The following is a 13,500-nucleotide window of genomic DNA, read 5'->3' on the forward strand; positions in this document are numbered from 1 at the left end:
GGCTTAACATTGCCTTAAAAAGCTTACTCCTTGTTGCTTGATAGAAGAGGGGTGGGCTAACAAGAAACCCTAGGCTGTTAACTCAGGAAAAGACAGACGTACCTATAATGAACTCAACATGAAGACTAAATTTCAAATAAGGAAGAAAGCACTCTTTTCTTAATGGTCAATGAACGCAGTTCTTTGTGCCTGAAAAAAATGAGTCAAACACACCAACAGAGCAAGAGGAATTAAAGAATAACTGTAACAGGACCATAATCCTCAGGAGCCAGTGCATTTGTTCTGATCTCTTGAAGTGATACTCACCCTGGTGGAACAGTTCAGTTCACATGTTTCAAGAACTTACAGAATCATCTCAACGCAGAAGCCCATAAATGAGTCACTTTTAAAACAGCACATTTTTTTCCCCTTCTCTTAAAATTCAATAACAGTAGAAAGAGATCAGAGTCTCTGGAAGCCACAGTGATAATCATCCTTATCCAACCTATTTTCACTTTGGGAAGAAAGACGGTGCTGGAGCCCAGTGGATTTTTCTTGAAGTTTATGGTGGGTCAGCTAAACAGACATGAAGTCCAGCTTCCTCTTTGATAGCTCCCTTTCCCCCTTATCTAATGCCAACTCAACTATGCTTTTTATTGGATTTCCATTACTTCAATGTTCTTCATGGAGACTCTGTAACCATTACAGCTGATGGTAGTTTAGTACTTTGAACCTCATTAATTAACTCACTGCATCACGCAGGCCAGGCACATTTCCATCAAAAGTTGCTATCTTGTCCTTCAGCCTAGAAACCTTGGCACAGTGCCCTCTCAGAAAGCCTGGATTGCATCTAAAACCATGTGGCAGAGAGAGAAGCCAAAGATGTCCATCCCAGGACGATTCAGGCTGGGAACAAAGCTCTCCTATCCAAGCAATAGGCGACCAGCCACACTCAGAAGTTCTCACTGGCCAGCCCACAAGTCTCCACTGACCAATTTCACTTGCCTCTATACCACTTGCCCCATCCTGACCCCCCTCCATTTCTATTACAGTGACAAATAAATCCAAAATCCAATTTCAACTGTGTCTTTTCAAAATACATTCAACTCTAGCACACCAGGTATACCTAAGGTTTATCATAAACCAATATCATTTTCATAAAGTATAAAAGAAATTCCTCTTTTCTCTAACAATTATCCAATGACTGTCTTTATGGGAATCCATCCTGAGTCACAACCATTAGCTGCCCATCAGGATAAACAGACTTGTTTTTATCCTTTGACTGATGAAGTATTATATGGCTACTACAGTGGGTATGAAGAAACAAGGAAAGGACGGTAACACTAAGTACCTGTTATGTGTCAGTCCCATTCTGCGACTTCAAGGATTTTAATTCATATTGTCAATATAAGGCCAATAAGTTCATAGTAACAGCTACTCCATTCTAAGTGCTTACAGTGATCCTGTGTTCTGCTTCTGTGAACTGCTCTTTTTGGTCCTTACTTTCTAAAGAAAAAATGCCTTTTTAGCTCCAACATCCATATAGTTCCTCCTATGGATTTCAATGCTCATACTTCTCATTTTTCCCAGTAATTCAGGAATAAGACTGCATGTGGTCAAGTGTTTAGCAGAATTCAATTAAATCCCCAAATTGCAGGGCTCTGGCTCTGAGGGAACTACACTAATAGGTAGCCAGTAGATACCTGTGACCATTGAGCACTTGAAATATGGCTAATGTTATTGCAGAAGTAGATTTTTAATTTACTCAAAATTAATTTAGGTTTAAATTTTAAAACAGAACAATGTTTAAAAAAATTTTTTAAACCAGAAGCAATGTAAAATACTTTTCCATTAAATAAAACTTTATTGTTTTAGAAGGACTGCACTGAAAATTTAACATCCAAATTAAGATGTGCTGTTAAGTGTAAAATCTACACTGGAGTTCAAAGACTTAGCCCCCCCCCCCCCAAAAAAAAGTAAACTCTTCCATTAATAATTTTTTTATTAATTACATGTTTAAATAGTAATACTTAGGATGTACCAAGTTAAGTAGAATATTTTATTAAAAGTTCACCTGCTTCTCTTTGCAATTTGCCCACCAGAAAATTTAAATTTACTTATGCAGTTTATTTTATATTTCTATTGGGCAACAATCTCTAGAAAATAATTATAAAGAGAATAAAAAGAGTAGTTTCTCCACTGGTTTCTACTAAAATGCAGAGAAAGAATGATAGAGGAGGGAAAAATGAGAAACTACTAATTTAGCCCATCCAACTATATGAAAGGAAAATAATTTTATCTGAGATTAAATCACTGGTTCACATTCCCTATGGGTTTAGTTTTCCACTCTATGTTCCTAATCAAAACAGTACACTGGCTACTTCTGAGTGATGAGATTGCTCTGTGAGACCCTGGCTACTCAATGCCTGGATGTGACACACAGACCGCTCCTCTTATGAAAGTGCTTAAAATGGTGTAATAAACACACAGCTTAGAGTAATGGCATTAAATGTTCCCCTACATGGTATCTGTGTGGAGCTTAATTAGATGGAAGGATTACAGAAAAGTTTGTGTCATAATGATTCTTTAAAGTGAAACCGTAGATCAAAGTTCACTGCTGCCAAATATACAACTTGAGAACAAACTCAAGTGCTGCTATTAATCATGGTTTCTGGGGATTTGATGACACAGATTAAACTGCTGTAAAGAATACTGCTGTGCATCACATTCTTGCAACTGTCATCAACGCTTCTGCCAAGTGTTCACAGAGCAGGAAGGAAAGCTGTTCAGCATTTACTAGAGGTGCCTCTTTCACTGAGCTTAGTTAAAAATCTGGGCAACAGGTTTAAGGCCATGACAACACCTCTAAGGTATCTGCAAAGCCTCTGCTTTCTTAGAAGGCAAGAAAATTATTGGAGAGATTGAAAGCCAAAGCGGAGGTAGAGCATGGGGACTGGAGGGTGGAGCAGTTGAGAGCAGTTACCACAATTAATTTCATTTCCATTTGCCATGCTGGTCCTATTGTAATCACTTCTTTGAATTCTGTGCACTGTTGGTACAAGAGTTGAATTTAAATGCAAAATAAAATGTCTTTAAGAAGATCACATAAGGATACAATATTGAAACAAAAGGCTACTGTGCATGTAAAAAGGCACACAGAAAGGGGGACATATATTGACAATTGTAAAGTCATTGCTGGAAGAATGACATCAATTCTACCTGCCCTTACAAAGCAACAATCAAGTGCTTTATGGGACTCAACCAGTAGAAGAAGGTACCTTATAGTCTGTTGAAGACATGTTCAAAGGGTGCTTGGGTGGCTCAGGCAGTTAAGCATCTGACTCTTGATTTTGGCTCAGGTCATGATCTCAGGGTCATTAGATCATGCCCCGAGTCTGGCTCTACACTGGGCTTGGAGCCTGCTTAAGATTCTATCTCACCCTCTGCCCCTCCCCCACCCCTCTCTCTCTGTCTAAAAAAAATAGCCTATTGCATCCCAAACAATGCAATGGGTGGCAGAAGAAATTGCAAAGCAACAAGAGAGTGGTGTGATTGACTCATGTGTTGCACAAGACCATGGATAAGGCCCTGTATCACATTTAATTAGCATCATGTTTTCGACCTTAGTGGTTCCAAAACTGACAACACATATTTGATTAAAAAAATATATATATATGTATATGTATATATATATATATATATATAGAGAGAGAGAGAGAGAGAGAGAGAGAGAGAAGAGAAAAGAAGAGAGAGAGAGAGAGAAGGAGGTGGGTAGATGGTAAAGAACTTGTACCCTTAGTTTATTTTGGGCCCCAGTGATATGCTTCTAAGGGACTGCCTTGTCCTTGGCAAATAGTAAGTAATCCCCTGCTCTCCCTTCTAACACAGAAGATGCTTGGATGAAATTTATGTATTTCCTTATTTAAATGATTGTTTTAAAATATGAATCCCCTCTGTTTTTTTTATAGGTGAACAACACTGAGTTACAGAAATGATGAAATCTCCCTGTGCTCTCTTGCCAGTAAATAAAATAATCTTCCCTTCTTCCTTATTTAAGGCCTAAAAAACCACAGAGACTTACTAAATAATCTTCATAGGCTGTCATGATTGTCAGGAGAATCAGAGACTTGTTAGTTAGCTGACAGGTGAGAATCAAATGCACACCAGTTGCATCTGTGTGTCAGGTTCATTTGTTCAGCAGGCTTATGTTTTCAATGCCACACTCTAGCAGTTGCACAAGAGATATTCCCCATCCTTTCCTGGCAAAGCAGTTTCAAAAGTGTACTTGCCTTGCAGAAATGAGAGACTTGGGAAGCCAGGGCAACCCATGTTATGTGAGGGGCATCAGTATAGAGCCCAGTGCACAAGGGTGCATGTTGAAGTTCTCAACTTAAAACTTAAGATCAAAACCAACAGTGTTCCTTCCTTCAATCACATTCTTCCTAGTATATGCTCTCATAGCACCACTGCTGCTCTTTTCATGGAGAACTCTCACACTGTGGTGATTTTTATATTCATTTGAGTTGATGAATGTCTGTTTCCTCTATTGGGTCATATACTGTGTGTGCAGGACAGCTCTGTGTCTTATTCACCACAGTATTCCTACTGCTTAGAAGGATGCCTGCTTCGCAAATTATGTCCATAAATATTTGTTTACTTGGAAATTAAAATCTGAGCCTGTAAATGCTCTTAAGATTAGGAAATCAGAACACTAAAGACAAAAAAATCACAAACAGCCAACCAGGCTTTAAGCTAATTCAATCAATAATTCCCTTACTTGGCTTCCACCTCTTCTCTATAGAAGTCTGTCCCCAAGTTCCCGTCTACAGAGTGCTCCTAACCATTTCCAATTTGGTACTGTCTGATTAGAAGCGAGTTTTGCTCAGGTAAAATATTTAATAAGCCTCAGTTTATCTTTTTAATTACTCATAACATAACTAAGAGCCTCACCCCAGTTCTGAATCCTTTGGTTACCTATTCATGGTGGGGGCTTTTCATGGGAAGCAGGTAAAAAGAAGAAGTTGTATTAAAGGATATATCTTAGTGATTGCTCCTGCCAACCAACAGCTTTCTCTGACAGGAGCTTTGTGTGTCAGTTAAAATCAGCAAGAAGCACCTCCTTTCCTCTTTTCCCTTCCTTCCCCTCTCTTGTCTGTTCCTTCCCTCCCAGTCAGGAATTTTACCCCAATAATTATTACTGCCCTAATCTCCTTTCTTCTCTGCTGCCAAATACCATTTAAGCATCAGAAGACTAGGGCTGAGCCTCAGCTTGTCACTTGACGGGGATGACTACTGGCAACTCCTTAACTTTTGCAAGGCCCTGGTTTCTTCACTTATAAAGAGAGGACCAGGGACGCTTGGGTGGCTCAGTGATTGAGCACCTGTCTTCAGCTCAGGGCATGATTCTGGGGTCCTGGGATCAAGTCCCCACGGAGTTCCCCACGGGGAGCCTGCTTCTCCCTCTGCCTACATCTCTGCCTGTGTGTGTGTGTGTGTGTCTGTGTGTGCCTCATGAATATATAAAACTTAAAAAAAAAAGTGAGGACCAAAGCATCTCACAGGATTGTTGTAAAGACTAAATGAAATCATGTATGTGAAAATGCAATATGTACTAGAAAATGCTACACAAACTTAGTTATTTTTTTATATCTTACGTGAGGAAAATTCTGCATTAATTTGTCCCCATTTTCCCTGAGAGGGTCCCCTTAACTCATTTAATAGAAGTAAAGGAAGAGAAAGAATCACATTCACTAATACATGATTACCTGGGCTTTAGTCTGGCCTGACAAGAGAAGACAATGAGGCGACACTTTACCCTGTAGTTCAATGGCAGGTACTACACAGAGAGTGGAGGAGTAGAGCAAGAAGAAAGAGGCCAGGGTGGCAGTCACCCCAGCCAGGAAGGTTGCCACTGAGCCTTCAAACAACGTTCCCTGTTTCAAACCTCATAATTGTTCTTTCCAAAGCAAACCTTATCAAAGGGAATTACAATGTGTACACTCCCCAGAAAATACCCCTTTGGCCTCTCTGCCTGATAGAAGGAGAACAACCTGAGGCCCAGGGGATCGCTGGGTGCTTGTATAGTATGACCAACTGTCTGGAGGACTGAAGGAGACTGCACAGTGGTTCATGAATGAGTTGCCTGACAGAGTTGGAAAGCATTAAGCAGCTTTTAGTGACCACAAAGTCACCACCTACTCATAAGAACTCTCCAGAAGCATCATCCACTCAGGAGGTAAATTATGTACTGAAGAAGCTATTCTGTCCATTGCCCATTATCCATGCTTCTTTAAGGACGTGCATTGCTTTCTGCTTTGCAGAATTTCATGGAGCTTCACTGTCCAACATGGTGGCTACTAGCCACAAATGGCTATTTAAACTTGAAATAATTAATATTAAATAAAATTTAAAAATCAGTCCATCATATTTGCCTCATTTGAAGTGCTAGCCACATGTGACTACTATATGGGACAATACAGATAGAGAATATTTACATTGTTGCAGAAAAGTGTCATTGGACTATAAGAGTATTCCATTTTAGAGTACTCATCCCCCATTTTTGCTTTTTTTAATTTTTATTTAAATTCTAGTTAGTTGGGCAGCCTGGGTTGCTCAGTGGTTTAGGCCACCTTTCGCCCAGGGGTGTGATCCTAGAGACCCGGGATGGAGTCCCACATCGGGCTCCCTGCATGGAGCCTGCTTCTCCCTCTGCCTGTGTCTCTGCCTCTCTCTCTCTCTGTCTCTCTCTCTGTCTCTCTCTGTGTCTCTCATGAATAAATAAAATCGTTAAAAATAAATAAATAAATAAATAAATAAATAAATAAATAAATAAATAAATTCTAGTTAGTTAATATATAGTGTAATACCGGTTTTAGGAGTAGAATTTAGTGATTCATCACTTACATCCACCATTTTCCCCAGCACTACAGACCTTTGTCAAATAGGGCCTCAGCTTCCCAGATTTTCTTGATTTCTCTACTCCCTGCCATATAATCTTAGTCACATCCTCCAGTGTTCCCTTGGTAGTTGGTATTACCTTTTGGTATGTCCTCTATTTTAACATTTACTACATTGTATCTTGATTATGTGTTTGCACATGTGACCCTCTGATGAGGCTATGAGTTATACCCTCCCCCAAAAAACTTTTTCTCGCTCATCACCACATCTCTTGCAGCAGAATCATTTATGTGGCAAATGCCCAACGAATTCTAAATGCAGAGATGAATGAACAAATGAACTTCATGTAAATAAATAAACAAATGGGTGAGGAACTCAGGATGTCATTCACAGTCTTCTCCCTGGGGTTCTGAAAAATGCATCGCACACACATGGTAAATAGGAAAAAATAGATGCAAAACACAGTTTTGTCAGTCTGGGAAGATATCTGGTAGCCCCTAAGCAGAGTTAGGTAAAACATACTCTGTGATCTCAATAGGGCCTCCTTCTTTATGTATACTCTCTCCCCTCATCTATTCCTATGTCATCCCCAACCTCTTAGGTGGATCTTACCACTAGAATATGAAAACAAGCAAGCAAGCCAAAGTACTATCCTACATTCCAGAGAAAAAGGGATGGAGAGATAGCAAGGCACATGTGTGCCCCAAAATGCAGTGCCCCACTCATCTAAGCTGCTCACCCATAAGACGGCACTAGCTGCTGGGTCAACAGCCATTGTTATGATTTTTCTTGCAGCAAAGATTTTCTCCAAAGTGTCTTAGGTCTCCACCAAAAGAGAAATTTTTTCCTGACACAGTACCCCAAATCCATGGCAGATCTAGGTCTTCTTCTAGAATTTTATTTTTTATATTAAAAAAGCACTTTTTCTAGATGAGATGATATTTATTACAACATCAACTCACTTGCACAGATATACAACTAACAACCCAGAAGTAAGCATGTTAGTAACCTAATACAGCAATCCCTTTAGTGCCACTGCACCCATAACTTCCAGGATATAATAGACCCATCTCATGTGAAGCCTGAGCTTCTCTAACACCCAGACTATCTTGCTACAATCAACAACCCATCTGTAGCTACCTCGATGATAGGATGTAGAAAGCCTCACTCACCCCCCATTATTTCCAGACTAGACTCTAGGAGGTGTCTGCAACAGAAACAGTCAATTCCTGAAACCACAGCTTCAGCCCACTGAAGCTCCCTACATTGAAGAATGATCTCCAAGTTGCATGTAGCACATTCTTTCCTTAGTGGTATCTCCCCTTTGAATTCACATAACATCCTATTAGTTTTGAGAAATATTCATAAAAAATGACTATAGTTTGGGGAGGAGCATCTTAATTAGGTGTTAGCTACAATACTCTCTTCATACAATTCAGCTCAAGCAGAAAAGAAAAGAAAAGAAAAGAAAAGAAAAGAAAAGAAAAGAAGGAAGGAAGGAAGGAAGGAAGGAAGGAAGGAAGGAAGGAAAGAAAGAAAGAAAGAAAGAAAGAAAGAAAGAAAGAAAGAAAGAAAGAAAGAGAAAAAAGGAGGAAAGAAGGAAGGAAGGAAGGAAGGAAGGAAGGAAGGAAGGAAAGAAAGAAAGAAAAGAAGGAAAGGAAGCGAGAGAAAAGAGGGGAAGAAATCTTCGTTCTTATCTGCTGTGAGGAAGCCACAATCCTCTGCATCTCCACTGATGATGGCAAATTGGCAGCTCACCAAACAAATCCTCCAGATCTACCAAATTTGAGGTCCCATTCTAGGCCTACAATGTATTCATTATTTTATTTATTTATTGGCACATGTATTCATATAACCATTCCTTCATTAATCACTTTATCTTTACTATATGCAGTGGGAAAAAAAATGAGATACAGCTCCCTCCCTTTGTGGCTCTCCCATTGTAACTGGGCTAGTTGACCTACGTAGAAAGCAGATGTTGAGGTCTGTTCCTCTAAAAGAAGTATGTAGAGAGTGCTGCGAAAATATTTTAGAGGGAGGGTTTATTTCTGCTGGGGAAAGGGAGGTGGACGGAATGGAAACTGGAAAAGCTTCACTGAAGAAAGACTTGAGTAAGTCTTTCAAAAATCAGAATGTAGGTTTGAAGGACATTCAGGACTAAGGGAAAAACATGAAAAAAGACAAGGAAGTTTGAAAATAAAATCTGATATCATTGGAGACTACCACTGAATTTGCTGAATATCTTGTCCGAAGCTTGTGGATGGGTCAACATGGGTTACCTCTGAAGGTCACTTGCCTCTCCACACACAACTCTCTTAGTTGATACCTCAGGATCTTCTGGCTTTAAATTTGTGTATTTCCTTAAGGGAAAACTGAGCAGATAGAAGATATTTAAACATAAACAATTACTATGTCCTCTCTTCCTCACACAACGTTACCAACATTGGAGAAACAAAACGAGCAGAAATTATAAGGGACCCACCATGATGTTCATTCATTCTGAGCCAAACTTCCCTAAGGCAAGGCACTATTGGACCCTCATAACATTCCTTGACAGGAGTTGCTTCAAGATTCTCTTTATTGTTGCTGTGCAAGAGCTTCTATTTTGTTGGAAAACATACAGTTTAACTAATTTTCCCTTGAAATCCATTCAGGCAAATTAAGAAAAAAGAATCTGTACATCTCCTGCAATTCATTTCACCAAATGCTTTTAAGAAAAATGTGCAGGAGTTTTCCAAAACCCTAAACAAGCAAGGTTTTCCCTTCCTGCTATTAATAGAGAAATATCTTATTACAGTTCTGTAAACAGAGCCAAATTGAAAAAAATTTCATTTAAATGATGCTAGGGTTTCCAATGAAAACCACAAAACAAACTCAGAGTTAAGGCGATAATGCATCCCTGTTGTACCTTGGCACAGGAGCAAGCATTTTGCAGTGACCATCTGGGATATGTAACATTGTAATAAGGGCAAGGGCACCAACTCATAGAGGAGCCAAGAGGCAACACTTTTTTTGTCCTGCCAACTGTGATATATTCTAGTATGAAGGTTTTTCCAGAAAATCAGCATTTCAACTTTTATAAGCATTTGAAGACATCAGAAATTTTTTTACTACTATACCCCAAATGTCTAATGCCAAGCAAATAGTAGGTGCTCAATAAATACTTATTGATTTAAAATTTTTGGAAATGCAAAATGTTTTCTATGATAATGAAAATTTCATGATCCTTTGGGATCCTTTGGGATCCTTTTACCTTACCCTTAAGACATTGAAGGATATATAATGATTTACCCAAGAACAACATTTCGGGTGTGTTGAGAGGAGGTGTTATTTATCAAGTACTATTAAATTTGTATACCTAAAAATCACTTCTAAAATGCACGTTTACATCCAGATGGCTAACAGACACATGAAAAGGTGTTCAACATCACTCATCACCAGGAAAATACAAATTAAAACCACTGAGATACCACCTCATACAGTTAGAATGGCTAAAATTAACAACACAAGAGACAACAGGCGTTGGTGAGGATGGAGAGAAAGGAGAATCCTCCCGCACTGTTGGTGGGGATGCAAACTGGTGCAGCCACTCCAGAGAATAGTATGGAAATTCCTCAAAAAGCGAAAAATAGAACTACCCTATAATCCAGCAATTGTGCTACTATAGCTATTTACACAAAGATACAAAAATATACATCCAAAGGAGTAGATATACCTAGATGTTTATAGCAGCATTATAACAATAGCCAAACTCTGGAAAGAGCTCAAATGCCCACTGACTGATGACTGGATAAAGAAGATGTGGGGGATATATATATATACATATATGTGTGTGTGTGTGTATACGCACACATATATGCATATACACATACACACAATGGTATACTACTCAGGCATAAAAAATGAAATCTTGCCATTTGCAACAACATGGATGGAACGAGAGGGTACTATGCTAAGTGAAATAAGTCAATCAGAGAAAGACAATTATCACAGGATCTCACTCATATGTGGATTTAAGAAACAAAACAGAGGAACATAGGGGAAGAAAGGAAAAAATAAAGACAAAATCAGAGAGAGAGACAAACCATAAAAGACTCTTAATCATAGGGAACAAACTGAGGGTGCCTGGAGGGGAGCGGGGCAGGGGGACAGGGTAATTGGGTGATGAACATTAAGGAGGGCATGTGATGTAATGAGCACTGGGTATGATATAAGACTGAAGAATCATTTACTTCTATCTCTGAAACTAATAATACATTATATGTTAATTTTTTTAAATGGACAAAGGATCTGAATAGACATTTCTCTAAAGATGATATACAAATGGCCAGTAAAGCACAGGAAAAGATGCTCACACCATCAATAATCAGGGAAATGCAAATCAATCACAATGAGATACCACTTCATACCCATGGCTATAATCAAAAAGATTGATAATAACAACTCTTAGTAAGAATATAGAGAAATCAGAATCCTCATACATTGTTGATCAGGATGTAGAATGGTGCAACCCCTCTGGAAAACAGTTTGGAAGTTCTATAAAACATTACAACAGGATCTAGCAATCTCATTCCTAGGCATATACCCAAAATAAAGGAAAACATGTGCCCATATGAACACTTGTGCACAAATGTTTTTAGCAGCATTATTTATAACAGCCAAACATGGAAACAATCCAATGTCCATCAGATGAATGAATAAATAAAATGTGGAAAATACCTACGGTGGAATATTACTTAGCAATTAAAAGTTTAAATACTGATCCATGCTACAAAACAAAGGAACTTTGAAAACATTGTAAGTGAAAGAAGCCCATCATGAAGGATCACATATTGTGTATGATTCCATTTACCTGAGATGTCCAGAATAGGCAAATCAACAGACAAAGTATATTAGTGGTGTATTAGGACTTTGGGATAAAGAAGGGATGATGGGGAAAATGGGGTGACTGTTAATGGGCATGGAGGTTTTTGCAGGTGACCAAAATGTTCTAAAATTGATTATAGTGATGGTTGCACAACTCTGAATATACTAAAAACCACTGAAGTTTTCATTAAATAGATGAACTGTATGGTTTGTGAATTATGATTCAACAAAGCTGTTTTTCAGAAAAATGTTTTGGCCTTATAAAGTTATTCTAGTGACCTGATTAATGTAATTTAAAATGTGAGAGGCACCTGGGTGGCTCAGGTCATGATCCCGGGTCCTGGGATCAAGTCCCATGGGGAGCCTCCTTCTCCCTCTGCCTCTGTCTCTCCCTCTTTCTGTGTGTCTCTCATGAATAAATAAAATCCTTAAGTATATATATATATGCTTAAGTATATATATATAATCCTTAAGAGTGTGTGTGTGTGTGTGTGTGTGTGTGTATATATATATATATATGTAATTTAAAATGTGGACACAGGATGCATATGAAGGTCCAGCCTTGTGTAAATTCGATGAATTACAGAATAATCAACTGTTGTTTTACATTATTGTATCTGAGTCTTAGCATGAATAAAATCTTTCCAAAAAATAAATTCAAGTATTTTCTGGATGACAATTTAAATGTATTTTGAATGTACCTGGAATGATCTCTAGATATTTTACTAGATGGCATACTTATTCTAAAGTGAAATAATAGGAGATCCCTGGGTGGCTCAGTGGTTTAGCACCTGCCTTTGGCCTAGAGCATGATCCTGGAGTCCCGGGATCGAGTCCCACATCAGGCTCCTGCATGGAGCCTGCTTCTCCCTCTGACTATGTCTCTGCCTCTCTCTCTCTCTATCTCTCTCTGTGTGTGTCTCTCATGAATAAATAAAAAAAAATTTTAAAAAGTGAACTAATATTATGCCATTCAGTAAGAGCATCATGAAAAAGAAATTTTGTTAACATCTATTTCTGTTCACTATAAAGTAGCAAATATATTAAGTTCAGATTCCTCCAAATACTAAAGTACATTCTACATATTATATAGCATAGTTCCATTTAAAAGATAAATTCTGGGCAGACCAGGTTGCTCAGTGGTTCAGCGCCACCTTTGGCCCAGGGCCTGATCCTGGGGACCCAGAATCGAGTCCCACATCGGGCTCCCTGCATGGATCCTGCTTCTCCCTCTGCCTGTGTCTCTGCCTCTCTCTATCTCTCTGTGTCTCTCATGAATAAATAAATAAAATCTTTAAAAGCTAAATAAAATAAAAGATAAATTCTAAGTAATCCAATAAATTTAAAATAATCAATAATCCTGGTCAGGGTCATGGTATGTTCTTTGTAAAAACAGATATACACAAATATATATATTCCAAAAGACATATTTTATAGATATACTTTTATAAAGCTATTTTCCTATTAAGCTGAATGCTATTTATACACTGGCATACACTGAAAGGAATGTAAAATTTCTCATCCCAGCCATTCCTTTCACACATAAAAAACTGAGACCTAAACTGGTTAGTTTTTGTTCAAAACGATGATCAAGAAGTACACGGTTTGAAACCAAGCTCCCTAATTTCCAAGAAAATTATGTTCTCATCATACCAAAATTTCAAAAAAAAAATTATTATTTGAAAATCCATGTAGATGGATACTAAGTTTATATATCTTTTGAATGTTTCTATACTTGAATATTTGTTCATTTCCATC

This window comes from Vulpes vulpes, chromosome 1 (assembly GCF_048418805.1).
Source record: "Vulpes vulpes isolate BD-2025 chromosome 1, VulVul3, whole genome shotgun sequence".
Lineage (NCBI taxonomy): Eukaryota > Metazoa > Chordata > Mammalia > Carnivora > Canidae > Vulpes > Vulpes vulpes.